General features: G+C 32.9%; 1 long non-coding RNA gene across 2 annotated transcripts; it reads right to left on the bottom strand.

Moving 5' to 3' along the window:
• Positions 1-3,088: 3,088 nt before the first annotated feature.
• LOC127159111 (uncharacterized) lies at positions 3,089-7,763 on the bottom strand. 2 transcript variants are annotated; one of them, XR_007826356.1, is made up of 6 exons: positions 7,579-7,763; positions 7,170-7,248; positions 6,548-6,672; positions 5,902-6,049; positions 5,454-5,539; positions 3,089-3,563 (listed from the first exon to the last, which is right to left on the bottom strand). It is a non-coding gene; the product is annotated as an uncharacterized LOC127159111 (long non-coding RNA). The 2 variants fall into 2 exon arrangements; XR_007826357.1 differs by lacking the exon at positions 6,548-6,672.
• Positions 7,764-8,607: the final 844 nt, after the last annotated feature.

Raw genomic sequence — 8,607 nt, 5'->3', positions numbered from 1 at the left:
GGGGGGGAAAAAAACCCCCCCCCCGTTTTTTTGGGGCCCCCGGGTTTTAAAGGCCCCGTTTTTTACCCCACCTGAAAAAACCCCCCAGAAAACCCCCTGAAAAACGGGGGGGAAAAGGGCCCCCTTTTTTTAAGGTTTTTTTTTTTGGGGGTTGAAAAAATTTTTAAAAAAGTATTTTTGTTAATTGAATGTTAAAAAAATTTTAAGTTTTTTTTTAATTTGGGGATAAAAAGTTTTTTAAGTTTTTTTTTTGATTTTATTTTGGGGGATTTTTACAGTTTTTCAACCTTATTTGGTTTTTTTTTTGGTTTTATTTTAGTGTTTTTTTGAAATTTTGCAGACAACCTTTTAAGGGTTTTTTATAGAAATTTTTGCCCCAGTTTTAAAAAAAATTTACTCAGCCAAATCTTTTTTTAAAAAAAATCCAGTTCCCCAGTGAAGCAGCACCCACACACAATTAGGCTCACTGAAAATGTTAATATGATATTTTATTTTCCCTTTTTTGAATAAAACAAATGTAAAACTTTTTAATTTTTTCACTAATTTTTTAAATTTTTAAAGGGGAAAGGTCTTTTTAAAAAAATACCTAAAAGCCTGCTTGATCGGGAATTTTTAAATGTTGAAAGATGATTTTAACACGTAATCTTAAAATAACATTTTATTAAACATACTTTGTAGTTCCAAAAAATTTTTTTTAGAACTTTTTTTTTTTTTTAAAAAAGGGGGAAAGGAAATAAAAAAAAAGCCGTTTTAAAAATGAAAATAAAAATTTTTTAAAAAAATTTTTGAATTTTTAATTTTTTTTGAAAGGTTGCGGGAAAATTTAAAAAAAAGAACAAAAAACTTTGGAATTTTGGGGGGAAATTCCTTTTTTAAAACCCAAAAAACCCCCAAAACTTTTTAAAAAAAAATTTTGGGGCCCCAAAACCAAGTTTTAAAAAGAAAAAGTTTTTTGGGGAAACCATGAAAGGGTTTTTTAAAAAGGGCGTGGGGAAAAATTTAACCCCGGGGAAAAAGGGTTTTTTTGGAACTCAAAACTTCAAAACCAAAAAGCTTAAAAATTTCGCTTTTTTTTAAAAAATGAAAAAAAAATCGAGGCAGAAGGGAAAAAAAAAATTTTTTGGGGGTCCCCTTTTGCTTATAAAAAGTTCCCAAAATTTAAAAGAATTAATTTTATGTTTAAAATTTTTTTTTTTTTTAAAATTTTTATTGTATTTGTTTTTTTTAAAAAAAATCTTTGAAATGATTGGGGTTTTTTTCAAAGGGGAAAAATTTTTAAATTAAAATTTTTTTGGTTTTTTTTTCCCTAAAAAATTTTTTTTATTTTTTTGGGAAATTTTTTTTTTTTGGGGTAAACAAATTTTTTAAAATTTTTTTTTTTTTTCTTTTAAAAAAATGGGAGGGTCCCTTAATATTCCGTTTGTTTTATTTTTAAAAACCCCTTTTCAAAATTTTTTTTTGTAAAATTTAATTTTAAAAAAAAAATTTCCCCAAAAAAATGGAACCCAAAAATTTTTTATTCCCCCAAATATAAAAAAATTTATTATTTTTTTTTTTTAAAAACCGGTTTTGAAAAAAAATTTGAAAAAAAAAAACCCCCTTTGGAAAGGAAATCTCCAAATGGAAGAAATTTTCCCTAAAAAATTTTTTCCCGGGGGTAATGTAGTTTTACTCAATATTGTACCCTGCTATTTTTCAAATATCTGTACTCTGGCTGAAACATTCATATCTGTTTACATGGCTATAACGTTAGTTGATCCAAACAATATAAAAATTGATACCGTTGATAAACAATATAAAAACAGACGTCAGGGCTAAATGCGTAGCTTTTTTTTTTTTTTTTTTATAAAACTACTAACGTTACAGCATTGGGGAATATATACGTGCATGAGTTATTTTATTTTATCGGTGTTATGTTGTATATAATGTTTCGTTTTTTGACCTAGAGGCACTGATGTAGATGTGTCTGCATTCAAGCATTTCAGTGGGCTTAAATAGATACCAGATTTAGTTCACAAACAACTGACAGTTACAATAATTAATCCTAATATTCAACATTAGTACTTAGCATGCGCGCGCGCTCACAAGATCTCCCGGTTCTTACTTGAGAATTCAGTTCACTGGAGACTCGCTCTAAACGGCTCATTTGAATCAGTGAGTTGTCGACTCGAGAACAGCTGCAATCGGATCAGTCCAATTCGTGAATGAATCGTTTGGTGCGATTTGCGAACCGATTTAACAGGTTCGTTGAAAATGATCAGTTTGTTAATGAATAAGACACCGCTTCTGCGTCTCGGAGCACGTAATATTTATCAAGGAGGAACGATATGTTTTATGAAATGTAGTGAAGTAAAAAGTACGATCTTATGCTTTGGAATGTAGTGAAGTAAAAGTAAAAGTTACTTAAAATAAAACTACTCCAGTAGAGTACAGATATTTGAAAAATGTACTTAAGTACAATAATGAGGTAAAACTACTTTGTTACTGTCCACTACTGTTATTGCAACTACTCAAAGTAATCCCCAGAATGAAACCGACACTAGTGCAAACATATTAGGTTTTGACAGCAACGTCTTTTGGCGCTGAATAAACAAATTTTTGTTCTGGGAACGTTTTGCTAACGTTCTGTTTTGGTTGTGGGAACGTTATTTGGAATGTTCCAAAACGTGGAAATGTCCAGTTTGTTTAACGTTACTATAACGTTATTTAATGGTTAGCATAACGTTCCTACAACGTTCTTGCAACCTAAATTTCATTAAAAATATAACGTTCTATGAACGTTTATTTGGAACATTCCAAGAACGTTAAAATGTCCAGTTTGCTTAACGTTACTAGAACGTTATTTTATGGTTAGCATAACGTTCCTACAATGTTCTTGCAACCTAAATTTCATTAAAAATATAACGTTCTATGAACGTTTATTTGGAACATTCCAAGAACGTTAAAATGTCCAGTTTGCTTAACGTTACTAGAACGTTATTTTATGGTTAGCATAACGTTCCTACAATGTTCTTGCAACCTAAATTTCATTAAAAATATAACGTTCTATGAACGTTTATTTGGAACATTCCAAGAACAATAAAATGTCCAGTTTGCTTAACGTTACTAGAACGTTATTTTATTGTGAGCATAACATTCCTACAACATTACCCACATTTTACTAAAAATACAAAGTTCTAAAAACAATTATTTGGAACTTTACAAAGTATAGTTTAATAAAATGTTATTTTAAGATTAGCAGTGTTGCAACATCATCTTTCAACATCATTATTACAACATTCCAGATACAAGCACATTGCAGGCATTTCAGGTATTTTAATTAATAAAGATGCACACTTTCAAAAAAAAAACCTCATTAACAGATTAAACAGATTAGTGAAAATTGCCTATCATGTAAAAAAAGTTTTACATTTAGTTTAATATTCATGACAAGGACAACTTCACAGGTAAACGTAAACTATCATATTAACATTTAATCAGTGAGAACTTCTGAATTGTGTGTGGGTGCTGAAAAACTATCACTGCGGGAACTGTGGTCCATGGCCTGTCTCTTCACACTCCATCTGTAAAGTAAACAGATTGGCTGATGTTACAAATTGTGTTATTACAAAATGCTTATGAAGTCATTAGTGTGGCTATGCAAAACCATTTATTAGGATCTGTGCTGCAAGTGCTACAAAAATGTAATCACTCAAAAGTCAAATCCAGTTTACAAAAAAAGTTATACAATAGGACGGTTCAAGAAAACACTGTAAAAGAGTACACCCCAAAATGAAAACTCAGAAAATAAGGTAAATGCTGTCAAAATGCTGTAGATGCCAAACTCATTTGACTTGGCATACACTACTTTTAAAGACAACAGCAGCATTAAGAAAAACGTCTTCTGAAGCATCATCAGATTACAAAAATATAAGCATTCAAATAATACATTTTCATCACATCATTTTTTAAAAATATTTTAGGTAATCCTTAATCAGGGGTGGGGAATGCTGGAGGGCCACTCTCCAATCCTAATCAAACACACCTAAAAAAAGCTAATCAAGGTCTTCAGAATTACTAGGGCTACAGTCAGGTGAGGTGTAGTCTCAGCCTCAGACGTCACGCCCACGGAACGTTGGCTAAACGTCTGATGCATATGGTACACTTAACTGGAAACACTTCAGGAATGTCGAAGTCGTCATCTGATTGGTTGAATTTTATCGGATTTCCGGGGGACGCGAGTGTCGCGTTTATTTTCGGTCCGCCGGGAAACAAAGCGCAGACGTGTGATTGCAGAAGAAAAACTGTCGTGTTTACATGAGTGACAATGAGCATTTATCAAGATCAGCTAAACGTAGGATTCTCAAAAGTATGCGAGGTTCACGGCATAGACTCTTTAAGAGATGTCCAGGAGTTTTGTTTGAGGCACTTAGTGGAGACAAAAAGAGATATTTTAGCCTGTTTGCCGACGGGATTTGGGAAAAGTATTATTTTCCAAGCCCGGCCGACCCTTTGCCAGCATTTAGAATTTTTTTTTTTTTTTTTTAGATAATTTTTTTAAATTTGTTAGTTTTAGATGCTTTGAAGGTCTCTGAACAAAGTCTGCATACGTTTCCTACTGATTTACTCGGTGTTTTGATCAGATGTGGTAATGCAGACGCCATTGTTGTTATACGTGCACGAACAGATCAATGACTTACTGCTTGTTTTCTTTAGCCGGCAATGTCTGCTAGGATACTTGCCAAGATGGGAATTTTGACAAATATTTGTGTGAATTTGTCCATTCAAACACAATAAAAGAGCTTAGTATGTGCGCGTGTTCTGAGGTGCGGATTTGCGCGCTTCCGATGAGCACACACACAGATCTCCTCACTTCTCACTGCGCACAAGTTTGCGTCTTATGGCTCTTATATGTTGAAACTGGCAAAGCTTAAATGAGTTTAGTTGAAATCAAGATAGCAATGTGTGCTGTTCAGGTCTCACCTGCACACGAGCGCTATAAGCATCGGCGAGATGGCGGAATAAATGACTGCTCATATTCCAGCATACGGCACTCGCATTGAACAAGAATGGTTTGTCCACGTTTTTTTATTTAATCGCTGTTGTTGTAACGTATTGGTAAGCCAGAATGCGCATCCATCAACAGAAACACACATTAGCCGAACCCTGTTTGTTTTACGTGTTGTTATATAAAACATATTACTGATGCGTTGTCAGATTAAAGTTGAACCGCAGTCCTGGTGCGCACCGAACCGTGGGAGGAGAACGGGACGGTTCGGGTTTTTACAGAGAACTGTTGCACCCCTATTGGTTTCTGTGAACTTGTAGCATGATCGTGAAAATGAAACGAAACAGTGTATAATTGTCATGCAGTTTTTTTTCCTTTAGAATTGATAATGTGTTATTTAAACAAAACAATTTGTGTAGAACCATTTATTTTATTACTTTTGTCATGATTCTGGGTTTTGACTCACCCTTGACTCACGATGGGGAGCATACTTCAAGATGAACTCTTCTAACACCTTAACTGGCACTTTTGGATGCATCTTTTGGCAAGCCTCTAGAAAGGAAGTTTGGCATAATTTAAGAAACATGTAAGTAACAAGCATTTTTTTTTTAATTAACATTCCTTTACAAAGTCTTGGTTTAGTAAAATCTTATAAAAACTATAACCACAAATAAGTAAAAAATATAATACATTAAAACTGTTCTTATGAATACTCAAGAGATGATATAACATATTATAAGGTTTTTTATAATGCATTATGCATTCATTATAATGCCTTAAGAATACCATCATAATGTATTATAAATACGGGATTCATAGAAAGTGTTACCGAAATATTTCTTAAAAGAATAGGTGATGCTTGGTCTGAGTAATGTCTTTGTGTTAATTCTGTCAGTTAAAAATGTAATACTTACGAATGATCATGCCGCAATGTCCAGCTCTTCCCCCATTCCTTCCTTTAATGCTGTATTGACACCAAACACTGTTTGTTCCAACTGTTCGCAACACCATCCGGATGGCATCTCCAGGTGTTTTGCCTCCAAGGAGGCTTAGGTGATAAACCTACAAAAATATAATATAATGTATATACAGTGGTGGCCAAATTATTAGAACGCAAGTATTTTCAGCAGCTAAAAAAAAAATTGGTTTTAAGTCAGTTATTTCTATTTTTTGCTGCAGTGTGTCAGTTGGAAATATCAGTTTACATTAGTAATTGTAATAGTCCAGTGAGTCTGACAACAGTCAGTGCTCCACACAAAGATCTGATCTCATCATCATTGGGTCTGTCTGGAATGACTAGAGAAACAAAAACTGAGACAGACTAAAATCCCAGAAGAACTGGATTCTAAAGAATCCTACCTGCAAAGCTACCTGAAAAACTAAGCACAAGTGCACCTAGGGCAAAAGCTGCTTTAAAATCAAAGGATAGTCACACCAAATGTTAATTAAATTTAGTTAATAGAAGTTCAATGATAAAGAAGATCTATTTATGGCATTATTTTTGACAGCATCCTCATTTTACAGCATTTTCACACAAGTGTCTAAAACTTTTAACAGTACTGTAGCTCCGCAGGTAGGTCTCTTGAAGCATCTTAAAGACGTTGCCACAGATCTTCTGGATTTATTCTGTCTCGTTCTGTTTCTTCATGTCATTCCAGACAGACTGGATGATGATGAGATCAGATCTGTGTAGAGCAAACAAAAATCTCATTGGATTATTACAATTAATGGCAAAATGAATGGAAATGTAAACTGATATTTCAAGCTGACACAGATAGAAATAACTGATTTAAAACCATCATCTGGTTTCATCTGGTTAAAATACAACTATTCTAGTAATATATAATGAGTTTTAAGTAATAGAATTGGTGACTGCAGGATACTTTAACATTTAGACAGTAGCAGGATTATTATGCTGCTGTCACTAAAGCCTAAAGCACAGATAACTGACAAACTTTGGTTTTCAACAACTGTTTAGGTAAGACAAACCCGACTTAATTTACATGACTGCACTATTAATGAGCATTTTGACACAATTTTGAGTGTATTTGATATTAAAATGGAATAGCTAAACCACAAAAGAGAAAACATTTTGTTTGCACGCTTTAAGGCTTGTGTCATGCAAGTCCTGCTCCTAATTATATTAAGGCATGCATATATTTTCAAAATCAACTGAACTTACCGTTAACCGACCAAACTGCCGCGAAGGACCCTCTCAGGAAAGCATGGCGTCCACAACCAGTTTTAATGTTAGGACGACACTACAGATGGATTTTGGGCGGGAACATTAGAAATCGATTGGAACATACAAAATAATAATTTGCAAGATTAAAAGATGCCTTAGAATTAATTAAAAAAAAAAAAAATATATATATATATATATATATATATATATATATATATATATATATATATATTATTATTACCTCAAAACAATCACTCAGTATTACACCAATTTACTGTAAATACTATAGCAAAAATAATCGGTGAGATATACATTTTATGGTGACTAAATATTCTATTTTAAATAATGGTAATTAAACGAAGCTAACACTTAACATTAAATATGAAAATAAAACACTGGCTCTTACCGTTTCTTGTGATGTGTGTGTTCAAAGTTGTTTTGTGCGTCCGCGAATAACGACGATCAAATGCTGACTTTCATCACAATTTAAATACACACAATAAACCGACTCTGGTTGCACAGACACAGACATCATTCAAGAATCACCCCATAACTGATTGAACCGCGAATGAATGACCCTCACAAAATGGCGACCAGTTCAGACTTGTTTTGTGCTCATCATACGTGTCCGTAAAGGCGAATAAGTACCGCCTTCTAAATGAAAGAGCCAGTCGTTGATTAGTAAATTCATTACGTCACTGCAGCGACCGTTAGAAGCTCCGGTTCCTATAGAAACAGGCAGTGTTTGAAAACTCGTGCTCATGACTGCGCATGTGTATTGGATGGTCTAGCATTAAAAAGCTTTTTTAAATGTATTTGAACATAAGAAATAAATCTTATAAGACTGTTGTTGTCAGATTTAATGTGTTTTCGAATATGAAATTTAATCGAAAGCTTAATGAACAGTTTTGCAGAATTTGATGTTTCCTTATTCAAAGAGATAGGAGCTGCGCTTGCATGCCTGGGAGGTGTCGAGTGAAATGACTTGTCTTAAAGGGACTATGATCAAATGCATAAACTTTCTCGCGGCATTGCACAGTAATATAACAGGACAGTGATGATAATGATTTCTGTACAATTTTTATTATTATAATGAGTGGTCATTTTAATATTATATTCTTTAAATTAATATAAAATCAAGACTTTCATTTATTTATGTTATGTTATGTTATGTTATGTTATGCTATGTTATGTGCACGTACACGTTTAAACTGCAGTTAAATTCTTTATGCAGTTAAAAAAAGTTAAATTAATAACTTATTTCAGTGTGGTTTCATTTGTTACTGTTGTGCCATTTGAAAAAAAAAGGAGATTGTGATAAAATGTCACCTGAATTTTAAATAAATGAAAAAGATCTTAATTTTTTGTATTATAGAATAACTGATCAAAATCACAAGCAAGACTGTTGTTTATAATGAGCACAATTAATAATTAT

Source organism: Labeo rohita, unplaced genomic scaffold, assembly GCF_022985175.1.
Source record: "Labeo rohita strain BAU-BD-2019 unplaced genomic scaffold, IGBB_LRoh.1.0 scaffold_1912, whole genome shotgun sequence".
Classification (NCBI taxonomy): Eukaryota; Metazoa; Chordata; class Actinopteri; order Cypriniformes; family Cyprinidae; genus Labeo; species Labeo rohita.
This window is presented reverse-complemented; position numbering and strand designations above follow the sequence as displayed.